Source organism: Fundulus heteroclitus, chromosome 4 (assembly GCF_011125445.2).
Source record: "Fundulus heteroclitus isolate FHET01 chromosome 4, MU-UCD_Fhet_4.1, whole genome shotgun sequence".
Lineage (NCBI taxonomy): Eukaryota > Metazoa > Chordata > Actinopteri > Cyprinodontiformes > Fundulidae > Fundulus > Fundulus heteroclitus.
In genome coordinates this window covers 29,136,664-29,150,430 of record NC_046364.1, presented here as the reverse complement: position 1 = coordinate 29,150,430, position 13,767 = coordinate 29,136,664, and positions in this window count along the sequence as shown.

Sequence of the window (13,767 nt, the reverse complement as noted above, 5' to 3'; positions counted from 1 at the left end):
TCTCACAGAGAGACCAGCCCACTCTCAGAAACTATTAATTAAAAAATGGCCAGCACTGCAAATATTGGCACTGCTAAATACTACATGATAAATTAAACTATGTACCGTGCTTTGGGTAAACCCTGATTTTTCTGCTTCAAGAGGCCCATTTCTTTTGCTTTCTTTTCAAAATTGGAAAGACAATGAAACATCCCCTTCTAGTATGATACATGTTACCTGCAAGAAATTAGCTGCTCACCCAAACATACAGATAGTTTTCGTTTAAATAAATAATTTCCATTTATAGTCCCACAGAGGGGAAATTTGTGATGCGAACACTGAGTGATGCACGGGGAGAAATCTGTGGTCAAAGGTCTTGCTCAGGGACCCAGAATGACAGATTGAGTTTCAAACCACCAACCTTTGCAGCCTCTCTATAATGTAAATGCCTGGCTTTTAAACCATTAGGCCATCACTCCCACAAACCTGCTGCCAGCAGTGAGAACAAGGCTGGACCAGGACCAGAGTATTTCCTGCCACCACTCAAATTGATGATTAAGGATAGGGAAAAAAAATCTTTTTAAGATCGCTGTAGAGGTTTTCTGTTGTCGAACCCTTAAACGGGATGGAAAGAACGCATGAAGGTCACGAAGAGAACTGCCTGAGAACTTAAATAGATCAAAAACTTCACCACTAAACAAATGCAATGTGCCTCATCTAAAACATCTATTTACAAATAAGCTGTTATATTCACAACTAATAACTTATTCATGTACACAACATACATCTGAATGCTAACTAATACAGAATCTATAACCAACTTAGTCAAAATCACACTAATTAAAGTTCCTGTCTACTTCCACCCTCATCTTTAGCCCAGGGGTTGCTCCAGTGAGGTGGATGATTAGAGAATTATCTCCAGGTGAAGGCATTGGCTCCATCCGAAGACCCTAAATATTAGCTCCTAGCTCCTGTTCCCTGACCTTTCATGGGGTCAACACTAAGAACTCTATAGTGAGGAGGAAAGGAGCTTCGGACTGCTGTGAAGAGGGCTGTGCTGATACATCATGTCACACAAAGAATTGTAAGATACCTATGGGGTTCTTAGCACCGGTAAGGAACGTTGTGAGGTTCCTAGGCAAAACTAGCCTACAGCATACAGGCTACTTTTCCTACCTCCCTTACGGACTGCACTATTCCCTATGCACTTATCATGGTGACCACTGATGCACTTCCATTTTGGCTAAAGAGTCCTTGCTCTATAAGGGTATTCGGATTGAGCCCTTAGCTAGGCCTCATGTTTGGATTCAAGGGTTCCATTCCTAATACTCCCGAGTAAGGAGCCTTTAGCCAAAGAGGAAGGGCGGCTGCCATGATAAGTGTTTTTCCAATAGTGCAGTCAGTAAGGAAGGAGGTAGGAAAAGGAGACTGTATGCTTCCTCTCATGGCTAATTTAGCATAGGAATCTCGCAATGTCCCTCTCCGACACTAAGGAGCTGCAAGGAATCCCACAATCCTTTGTGTGACCTGGAGTGTAAGCAAGTAGTTAATTTTCAGAAGGCTGTAGGCCCGTATTTGACTCGCATCATCCATGTGCGTTTCCATCATGTAATGACGTCGGAGGTAAAGTCTGTCCGAAGCTCCTTTCCTTCCCCACGATAGAGTTCTTACTGTTGACCTCGTGAAAGGTCAGGGAACAGGAGCCAGGAGCTGCCACTAGGAGCTGTTGTTAGACGGATTGGGATGGAGCCAGGGAGTCAAGCTTTCAGGAAGTTCCCCTCAAAGAGAGACAAGTGAGTGATATTCAAAATAAAAGCATGACAAACTGACATAAACTTCAGGCAGTCAGCCAGAAAGTCTGTCATGTGTGCTGTTCTCCCCAGCATACATGCCCCAGAAATGAATAAACATGCATGTTAAGTGGAAGAGAAGTTAGCATAACAGGAAAGACTCAAGAGGAATACTCATAGATCTGTCAGTACGGTTCCAGCCTTGTGAAATGCTACAGTAGACTGACTGCTGCCCTATTAAAGGAAATGTGTTATTTTTTTACAGTCTAAACAACAGAGGCCGATAATTGGTTTTGCCTAACAGTGTGAATACATTTGTGAATATTCATTAAAAACAACTTATGATGCAGCCCGTGAAGACCACTAGATGTCGTAGCAGAGCTGCAGAATGCCTGTTCAATCCAAGTCCAAACCATTTAAACAGATCCGCGTGGATCAGAGCGACCAAGCAGGGCTCACTGTTTAATTTCTGGATTATTTTGAGCAGTTAGGTTTTTTTATGCACCGGCACACACGCATGGCCCTACACTGTCACCTTGAGCTGGGAGAATGGTTAGGGGTCGTACATAATGCGGGTCACATAATGACTGCCTGCGGAAATGTGTGTATGTTATCGAGTGGCCATCATAGCAATGTGTGAATGCTGCATACAGTGATATATTCTGACAGTGGAGAGGAGGGGAATTAAATGCATAAACAGAAACAGGAAGACATTTTTGGATTATTTGTCCTACTTCAGTCTTTGGCCTTGGTCGGGGCTCTCTGCTGATAAGGTTGAAGGAGTGTAAGAGACTCATGTTTGCATGACAAAACGTGTGCAAACGTTGCATTTCTGTCGTATCATTACATATTTCAGCTGCCTCAGCGTACATACGGATAGATCTATACACTGAAAAAGCAAGTGGTTTATGCTTCAGTGGCTAGTTACAAAAGCTTCGTAGCGACCATTTAGTTGGCAGATTTCCTAAATGTGGAAGAAAGCTGTGAGAATGATCGTGGATTCTGTCGGGCATGTGAACCGGGCTTGTGTTTACACAGAGAAGTGGCGCAGCACACCGATGACAGTATTTGTTTGTCCGTTCGCTTTCTTTATAGCTGCCTTCTGACCTTGTGTTTTGAGAACATCCAAACACGAGGTTTCTTCTGGGAAACGGGACAGAGATGGAAGGAGAAAATATTTCCTCTTTTCATCAGTCTCGGGGGGGGGGAGAGGGGGGGTCGGGGGACTGCCGGGACCTCAAAGGCAGAAAAATCAGGGAGCTGCCTTTCGTTTGCATGCTATTTGCGGTGCAGATATCAGCGCTTTGTGTGAAAACCGTGGCTGTAGAAGTGGCTCTACCACTAGATGTCCATGCTTTCCCCCCCTTATTCAAAGACCTCAGCGGAGGCATAGAGGTAAAGAAGTGTATGCTCATTAATGATGTGTAATTGTGGGTGAAATGCCACTTCACATGCTTTACACGGCACTGCCTAATTAAGCTCCATAATGACCTTTTACGGGTTTACTAGTGGTTCCATTTAAACATTTTACCACCTGTAGGCTGCTGCGGTAAACGAGCCAGCATTCCTGTGTTCCTCCACAACATTTAGAAAGGTCACATGTCCCGCGGTGGGGAACGCACATGTGACCTCCCGGGGGGGTGGGGGGGGGGGGTCGTCAACAGTCCTAACATCTCCGTTATCGGCTAACGCACAGTTTTTCTTTAAAGCCTACAAAAGTGATCTGGCACGGTTTTTCAGGCAGTGATTTAAACTGTGGGGGTCCTAAATCAGAATCAGAATGGTGTTTATTGTCATCATGCATACACAGGAGCATGCGCACGGCGGCATTGCGTTTGGGCATAAAAGAGTGAAAATGACCTAACAACAACAAAAGGTAATTGCAGTGATGAGCTAAAAAGTACAGTAAATGTTGCAATGAAGCAACATTTTGCATATATATAGCAAAAACCAGCAGGGTACAGAGTCCAGGAAGTGATTGGCAGATACAATTTTTACAGAATCTGAGGACTGGTCTGTCTTTGAGTGTGTCCGTCCATGTTCTGATGAATCTGTACTGCTTTCCTGAAAGCGGTGTCACAAACAGGCTGTAAGCCGCGGCCGAGGGGTCAGCAGCGATGGTCCAGGTTGTCATCTGAACTCCTTCAGAGCATATGGAGCTCTGGAAAGTGAGCGGGTGTCACGTCTGCTGTGAAGCTGTGACCATCACACCTGAACTTCATCACCTTGATCCGCAGCAGCTGCCGTATAAGGACGGGTCTTCCTCCTGCACGGCGTCAGATTGTGGTGTAACCCCACTAATTATTATGCTGTTGTCTGTCTGTTTTCTCCCAGTTACTCCACCTGCCCGACCCAAACCTGACTCCCACCTGCCTGATTTAGATGCCCTGGCCTGTCTGACGTAGAGAAAGAGTCCAATAAACCCCAGCAGCTCAGTCTCAGTGTTCAGCGCTTGGAGGGCGGCAGCAAGATGTCCCATTATTTTACAGATGGAGGGTTTATAAAATTTCATCCTATTTCTTTGCTCACTGGATTTTTTAAAGGTTTTGTTTTGCAGCTCCATTGATTCGGTGTAGTTTTGCCTCAGACTTGGTTTTGCTTTCTCCTCAGTCGCTCATCATCACACCCCAGCCGTAACATTGTTATTTAACCATGCCACATTTGGGGTCCTGCTTTTCTCTCGTTGCTTGTTAGATCCTTGTTATTGTCACTTCTCTAGTGCTCTTGCAGTCTTATTCATTGTTTAGCTGTCACTGACTTAGTGATACACTTTGCAAATGATGGGTATGTCAGATACAGAAAAAAAAATGCTTTTTCTTCTCTGTTCATTTAAATGCATCACTACTAAAAGCTCCAGTTTGAGAAGCACATTGAGAAAAATTATTTTCTTTTATACAACGTATCTTTACTTTGGTAGAAATCGGATGAAGGTTAGAGACATGTGGTTGGCTGCATCAGTGCAGATAATCTCACAAGTTCTTTGTTTTATGAGGAAATCAAAACTACAGCCTCTGTCAAGCGCCCTGTAACATATTCTATTTCACGTCTGGAAAACGTTTGCAGAAATCTCAACAAAACGTAGACAAAGGACTTTGTGCATGTTATCGCATAAACAACATTAGCCATAATCAGAACCAGCAGGTAATACCTTAAAGAAAAGATACCTGCCAGTAAAAGCTGGATCAGTGCAGTGCTGACAGATTCCTCAGCCTGGTCCGTTTATTGTTTGCTAGTTAGACTCTGCTCCGATGGCAGTTTTCTTTTAGGAACAATCTGCATTTGTTTTGCCTTTAGTTTGCGTTCCTTGCCTTGCATCCTTTCCTTATCCTCATCTTAAGACACAAATACCTAAAGGCACAGCCAGGGAGCTTTGGTGTTGACCATTCTTTGTCAAGGGAACCACCTTTTTAGGACCCCATGAGAGGCCAATTATTCATAAAAAGTACATAGCAAGTGTAACCCTGCCTTGCAGAGGTGCTCTCAGTATAACGAGAGTAAAAATGTTGGTAAGAGACGGTAAGCCTTTACAGGGTTCTAATTATCTGAATTTTCTTTAATCTGGAGAAACAATTTTTTTATCCAGATGTGAACAGATTTGTATTGTAAAGCTTTCTAAACGTACTCTTCAATCAATCTAGATGACCGTACCAAACAAAGGCAAACATACGACAGACCAGCATGTTGATCTGTAGGCGAACTACAGGACCGCAACTTGCTGCAGACGGGGGACCTGCGGCCTTGGCCAGCAAAAGCGATAAGTGGTGTCTGAGAGGAAGCTCTTCTCTACTGTTTGCTGCTTTAATTGCTTCGTTCATTGAGAGTGTGTCCTTCAGTATGATTGGAACCATTAACTGTATAAAAAAAGCAAAAACCATCTTGGGTGAGCTGTTTTCTTCCCCTAATGTCGGGCGGAGAACTGAATAGACGCTTCACTGACTTCGTCTCTCCTTTTGAAGAGGATTATGTGTAGTTACTAGTGTTTAGCAGTGTAGACTTTAGGAGATAGTTCAGAAAAACAACATTTTAGCACCTCTGATGTTTCTTTAATTTTCTCTTCATATCTGTGGTTCAGTTTAGCTGAGTTCCAAGAATTACAAACTTGCATGTGTTATCCACAAATATATTTATTTCTCACAGTCTTCTCTAGTCTTAAATCCGACTAAATGTTTCCTGTTCATTTTAGGACAAAATAATTTATATCTGCCAAATACCAGAATAATTAGATGTTTTAAAAATGTTGTTAAAACTCAGAAGTTTACATGATTATGTTAGTATTTGTTTCGAATTGCATTTTAAACGGTGTAACATTTATCAGACATTTCGCACGTCCTTGTCCAGCTTCCTACAACAGTGTGCTGCAGTTTTGGCACATTCCTCTGAACAGAACTGGTGTAACTGAGTCAGATTTGTGGGCACACAGCTTATTAGCACACAGCTTTTTTTTTATCTTTACACAGATTTTTGTAACAGGATTGAGATCAGGCCTTTATGATGTCCACTTGTAAACACGGACGTAACTGTCCTTAAGCCACTGTACGGCTTTATGCTTTGTGTCATTGTCCGTTTAGGGCAATTTTAGTTAGGGCCAAAATTCAACTTCCTGGCTGATGTCTTGAGTAGTTGCTTCAAAATGACCACATGATGTTCTTCCCTCTTGATGCCGTTTATTTTTGTGAAGTGCACCTTCAAGTCCCTCTTGCTGTAAAATACATAACAAGCTACCCCTTTTCTTCCATTGTCACAGCAGTCATTATCTCCAAACACTTCAGTTTTAGTTTTATCAAACCAAAGCTCTTGTCTCCAAAAATTTAAGGTATTTGTCTTTGTGTACACATAGTATGAAAAACTGCAAAATGACTTTTTATGTTGGTTTGGGGATTTTTCTCATTGAGAAGCCTTTCTAGTTGATGTGGATAAATGAGTAGTTTGACTGCAGTTAATGACACTCTCTGACCAGCTTTAGCCAGCATCTTCTCAAGGTCTTTGGCTTTTGTTCTGGGGTTGATACAAATATTAAGTTAAACAACCAATCTGTTTCTGAACAGCATAATGGCTGAAGATTATTGTGTTTATGCCTGTGTATATTTGTTTGGAGAGATGAAACTGGCAACTTCAGGCATATGGCAATGGTGTCCATAGATAAACCAGGGTTGCTGAAGTCTCCATTTGTCATTCTGATATCTTGGGTGATTTATTTAGATTTTTATATGATGTCACACAAGGAAGCTGTGTGTTTTAAAGGCCTTAAAATACATTTACAGCTGAATTAAATGTTGACCATGAGGAGCTTACAGACCCAACATCACTATCACTATTTGGGTTTTTCAAAATTGTTTAAAGGAAAAGGGATCTTAGTGCAAGAAAACTTTTGAATTTAAAGAAGGCAAAATAATACTTATTTCATTATTCTGGTGTTTAGTAGATATTAATATTTAGCTAATCATAGTTGACCTAAAACATAAAATATTTAGTCTGATTTGAGGCGAGTGTCATGATCCGAGGGTGTTTCATTGAGTTTTGATTTTCTTATTTTTCTTTTGATCATTTGTTGTTTTTACATTATTTACATTTCCCTTATTGTTTGGAGTTGATCATTTCTTTGTGCTCCAGTTCAGCCCATTCTGTGTTAATTAGTCTTTCCTTCTCAGCTGCTCCACATATCCCCTGATTTACACATCTGAAGTCTATCATTACCCGCAGTGCATAGGCTCACAGTTTTGCTTTGTTTTCCTTTAACGCTGGTTTCTTCAGTTGATTTCATGTTCCCCATTGCTCGTCTGCCTTTCCTGTTCTTCATTGTAGGTTCTGCTTATTTTTTATTAAAACCTGATCACTTCCCCACTGCATTTGGGTCCTTCCTAGACCGAATCAAGACTGTCAGACAGTGAGAGAATATATATATATATATATATATATATATATATATATATATATATATTGTAGACTGTACATAAATGTCTGGGTTCAACTTTGTGGTCATTTTCAATAAATTACAAAATTTTGCCATAATAAATGCCTGAGAACATCATTCTGTGTTCATACATACATACATACATACATACATACATACATACATACATACATACATACCCATCTATCTATCTATCTATCGATCGATCGATCGATCGGTAGATAGATCAGATCAATATATAGATTTCTCTGTGTTTTGGTTCAGCTCCTTGTGTTTCTCTGTACTAATTAGTCTCCATCCCGCAGCTCTGTCTTCTCACAGCTGTTCTGCATTCCCCTGATGAAGCTCAGCTGGATCCTGTGTCATTCTCCATCCATGCTCAGCTCATTGCTGGTTCCTTCTGGTACGCAGCCCACGCTCCTTGTCCCGTTCTCCTCACGTTCTTTCTGTAAGTTTCTGTTATCCTTTTCATTTAACTTTCCATCATGCTGATCCCGAGCTCTTGTCTGCAGTTTGGTCATACTTGAAAGTGATATTACTTGACTCTGAAATAAACAAACATTTAGATAATATTGTCATTTATTGAAGATGACTATATGTGTGCTTTGGATGTTTTTTTTTTAATGCACACACAGCCAGTCTTGCATTATTTAAATTTCTAAACCTAATTTGTTTGTGAGGGATTTTTCTCTGGGAATGATTATGACTCCCACTTGTGGCTGTCCTCACATCTACCCTTCCTGTAGCAGTGCCCACCTCACGCTGTAGGGGGAAGCTAAAGTCTATACCAGCAGACATTCTTTGTCATCCTGGACCTGCAGGTCATTACTCTACTCACATCCATGCAAGCCACTGATTCCAACATCCATGTGTTCATGAACATCATGGAGAACATGAAAAACACCATTAGGAGAAATTAGGAGAGGTAAACAGAGAACATTGCTACAAACTGAACAAAAAGCAGTCAACAGCTACTGAAACCATTGCGATAGAAAACGTATCTTAGGATTAAATTCAAGGAATATATTTGTGTGCAAGTGGGGTCCTTCTTTTTCCCACAGAGGATCATTAATAACAGTTTATGTCACACTTAATTTTTCCTGCACGTTCAGACTGTTATTCATTAGGTCTCAGGATGAGCCAAGAAGAGCAGAGGTTAAAGGAAGTAAATTAAGCTTAGGGTTAATGACATCAGTGTTACCCTCCAGTAGCATAAATAACATCAAATGTGCATGCATGTCTGTGCGAGCGCAAACGGGGGGTAAGGCATAAGGTGGGTGGTCTGTCTGCTCTGCGATGCTGCGAGCAGACATGAAGCTGAACGTTTTTCTCTGCCGGCTGCCAAAGCTATCCAGCTGGAGTCACACCAAGCCACCAGTAATATGTTTTCCTGGAGTCAGGAGCAGAACGGAGCGGGGGGCATCTAATGAACCAGGAATCTCTGCCCCCCTGTTCATTTCCTAATGCGCAACTAAATCTTTACCCTGGCCTGCATGTGGGTCAAATGGGATGGAAAGAAGCGGCTTCATGGACCATTAATTATTTATTCTTCAGACCTAATAAAACTTAAACTTTTCCGTTGAAAGATCTGTCTTTCTGGACCTATCGACATGGTGATTTATGTGCTTGAAAATCAGATACATTAGCAGTCGACAACTTGTCAGAGCCTGTCCGTCTTTGTTTTCTTACACAGCCAATTTTGTCACCTTACAGGGAACGGGACACTTTCAAAGCTGGAAACTGTGAGCAATATCTTCTGATTGCTATATCTTCTGAAGCAACACATTATTAACTGTGCATTATTCAGTTTGTAGCCGAATAAAATCCTAAAATAATCCATCAACTGTCAGTGTCAGTTTATTCTAAGTCTGTTCTTCAGCTGCTTTCCTTTGTTTTTCTGCTTTATATATGTGCACTTCTCCTTGTTGATTGTGCCGTTTCATTTAGCTCTCTATGTCCACAATGATGGTCTGTATATAATTTAAAGTACATGCACAACTAGGATTCTAGTCACTTTGCATGTACACCCTGGATAACATGCTTTTTAAATAGGGCCCCAAAGCCTTGGCCTGAATTTGAGACGTTTTGATAAAAGTGACCTGGGGAGCCAAATCACTGTTTTCCTGTACATTTCTACTGCAGAATCAGGATCATCGGTTATACAGTGCATCAAGTTTACACATCCCTGTTGAAATGTTAGATTTTTGTGAATAGAATTAAATTAGACCATCATTAATATATGAAAACTGTTTCTGGATACAATGTGAAAATTATTTTTTAAAAATTCAAGTGAAATGCAAACCAATTTATTAGAGGAACAAATTTATAAAAAACTAAAGTAAAAAGCCACAACAACCTGATTCCAAAAAAAAAAATACCTTGTTTAAAAAGCTTTTAAATTTTTTTCAGCATTAAGTTGTTTTGACTTAAGAATAACAGGTAAAAAATATCTATATAAAAATTCTCATTAATTTGAAATTAGAAGTGGCTCTTCTAAAAAAAGCTGGTCTAAATCACACTGTGTTGGCTGGTTATAGACCTATATTTCATCAAAGCTCTGTTGGATTTCTTGGAGACTATTATTGCTTGGCTGGCCCTAAACTTCTTAAATTTAAATTAAAAGAAAACAAAGGTGATAGTGTTTGGACCGAGTGGCCCCTGTGAGACCACCACTGGTAAACTGGGACACCTGACGGTGTATTTTATTTTAACTGTTACTTATTTGGGTTTCAAGATACTGATTTTAAATGGGATACTCAAATTAGAGCAGTTTTAAAGCCCTGCTTTCATGATTTAAGGCGGTTGACCAAAGTGAAACCTCTCCTTTCCTGGCAACTCTTTGAAAGATGCTTTTATTTTGTCCCGCTCAGATTACTGTAACGGACTTTCTGTTGGAGTGAGTCAGTCCTCCCTCCACCGTCTGCAACTGGTTCAAAACTGCGTGGCTTTTAACCGTTTGCCTTAAAAAAAGGAAAACACTTCACCCGCGGTTCTGGCCTCACTCTACCGGCTGCCTGTGCATTTCAGAGTTCATTGTAAGATTCCTATTTTTGTTTTAAAATGTTGAAATTATCTTGCCCCTCTGTGCCTCTCTGAGCTTCTTCATGCCTTCTTACGTTCTCGGTCCCTCAGGTCGGCGGACCAGCAGCTTCTTAAGGTCAAGCAGGAAGCTCAGGGGCAGAGCCTTCTCTACTGCTGCTCCTCTGCTGTGGAATAACCTAGTCTGGCACATTAGAGAGGCTGATTCACTGCCTACTTTTAAACCCAATTTGTTCTTTGGCTTTCAACGCCAGACTTCGATTGACTTTGTTTGTTGTCAATTTAGTTTTATTATATTTAATCTTATATTGTTCTTATGTCATATTTATATCTGTTTTCTTCTTTTAGTGCATGTTTATACTTTGCAGTTATGTGCAGCACTTTGCATCAATCAGGAAAAAATAGACTAAACTGACGGATCAAAGTTTGTGGTTGTGTATTAGCTTTAAAAAACAAAACAAAAACAGCAACAGTGAAATATGGTGGTGGCAACATTATGATTTAGGGTTGCTTTTCTATAGATGGAAAATGGATGAAATCATGGATAGTTCCATAAACCAGCCAGTTTTTGACCCAAGACCTGCAAGAAAGAGAGAGTTACTTTTCCAGCATCAGAGTTAGTCCAAGCATATGTGGAAATGTCTTTTGAGAAAAAAATAATAAAGAAAACTAAATCTGCTGGAAAATCTGTGCCGCAGACAAGACTTGCCCCCACGATCTGATAGAAGTGGGCAATTATTGCTGTGTTGAGCGGACAAGTATCACCATGTGAAGATGTGGTATTCTGCGAGGAAGCGAATCATGTGGTAATTGAATAAAAGTTTTAGTTTAAGGATCTGCACACTCAGACAACCAGCATATTTTATATTTAAGATGAATTGTACAGGATAAATTTTGAATTACATTATCTCACTATAGTGAGTAAACCCTTATTTTCTGAATATATTTTAATATATCTTTTCAGGCGACAACACTGAACATATGCCACTTTGAAACAATATAATTTAGTCAGAGTGCAGCTTGTGTAACTGTGTAAATTTGCTGTCCCCTCAAAATAACTCAACATAGCCATTAATGTCTAAATGGCTGGCAACAAAAGGGATTACACCCCTAAGTGAAATTGTGGAAGCACATCCTGTGGTCTGATGAGACCAAGACCAACTTCTTTGGTTCAGATGGATTTAAGTTTAGCAGGCGACCAGGTGAGGAGCATAAGTTAAGATAAGATAGTCTTTATTGATCTCACATTGGAGAAATTCACGCATGTCTGCCTTGCCCACAGTCAGGCATGGTAGCGGGATTGTCATGATGCGGGGCCCAAGATAATATGCTTGTATGCAAGTTTAGAATGTGTTCTGTCTCAGTGAAAGTGTCACTTTTTAAAGCATATTGTACCATGCTGCCCACTTGTGGAGACGTTTTAAGCAAAGCAGTATGCATAAACTTAAACTGGCATATAATGGTGCGTTGAGGATGTTGCCCAGGAAGGCGAGATGGACTAGTGCAAGTCAGCTATTTGTTGGTTTTGGTGTTTTCACTTTCTATGCTGTATTAGATAACCTTATGTACAGTTGCATGTGTAGACACGAATGCGGCCCCCCTCCGCATTCGTGTGGGGGGACGGGTTCTGACTGTTTTTTGCGCTTATGCGCCAAACAGCAGTTCAGATTACCCACCCTTTTTGGAGTCCTTGGAAGGGGTACTGGAGAGTGCCCCTCCTGGGGACTCCCTCATTTTGCTTGGGGACTTCAACGCTCACGTGGGCAATGACAGTGGGACCTGGAGGGGCGTGGTTGGGAGGAATGGCCCACCTGATCTGAACTCGGTTGTTGTTCTGTTGTTGGACTTCTGTGCTCGTCATGGATTGTCCATCACAAACACCATGTTCAAGCATAAGGGTGTCCATATGTGCTCTTGGCACCAGGACACCCTAGGTCGCAGTTCAATGATCGACTCTGTTGTCGTTTCATCTGACCTGCGGCCGCATGTCTTGGACACTCGGGTGAAGAGAGGGGCGGAGCTCTCCACCGACCACTATCTGGTGGTGAGTTGGCTCCGATGGCGGGGGAGGAAGCCGGTCCGACCGGGCAGGCCCAAACGTACTGTGAGGGTTTGCTGGGAACGTCTGGCAGAGTCCCCTGTGAGACGGAGCTTTAACTCCCACCTCCGGGAGAGCTTTGAACACGTCCCGAGGGAGGCGGAGGACATTGAGTCTGAATGGACCATGTTCCACGCCTCTATTGTTGAGGCGGCTAGTCGGAGCTGTGGCCGCAAGGTTGTCGGTGCATGTCGCGGCGGCAACCCTCAAACCCGCTGGTGGACACCAGATCTCCTTAATCCCACCAACACGTCTTCCATTGAGGAAGCATAGCCTGAGGACTCTGGGTCGGGTTCTCCCATCTCTGGTGCTGAGGTTGCCGAGGTTGTTAAAAAGCTCCTCGGTGGCAAGGCTCCGGGGGTGGATGAGATTCGCCCTGAGTACATTAAGGCTCTGGATGTTGTGGGGCTGTGTTGGTTAACACGGCTCTGCAGCATTGCGTGGACATCGGGGGCAGTTCCCCTGGATTGGCAGACTGGGGTGGTGGTCCCCCTATTTAAAAAGGGGGACCGGAGGGTGTGTTCCAACTATAGAGGAATCACACTCTTAAGCCTCCCTGGTAAGGTTTATTCAGGGGTTCTGGAAAGGAGGGTCCGTCGGATAGTCGAATCTCGGATTCAGGAAGAGCAGTGTGGTTTTCGTCCTGGCCGTGGAACACTGGACCAGCTCTACACCCTCAGCAGGATTCTTGAGGGGGCATGGGAGTTTGCCCAACCAGTCTACATGTGCTTTGTGGATCTGGAGAAGGCATTCGACCGTGTCCCCTGGGGGATCCTGTGGGGGGTACTCCGGGAGTATGGAGTACCGGACCCTTTAATAAGGGCTGTCAGGTCTCTGTACGACCGGTGTCAGAGTCTGGTCCGCATTGCCGGCTGTAAGTCGGACTCGTTTCCGGTGAGAGTTGGACTCCGCCAAGGTTGCCCTTTGTCACCGATTCTGTTCATAACTTT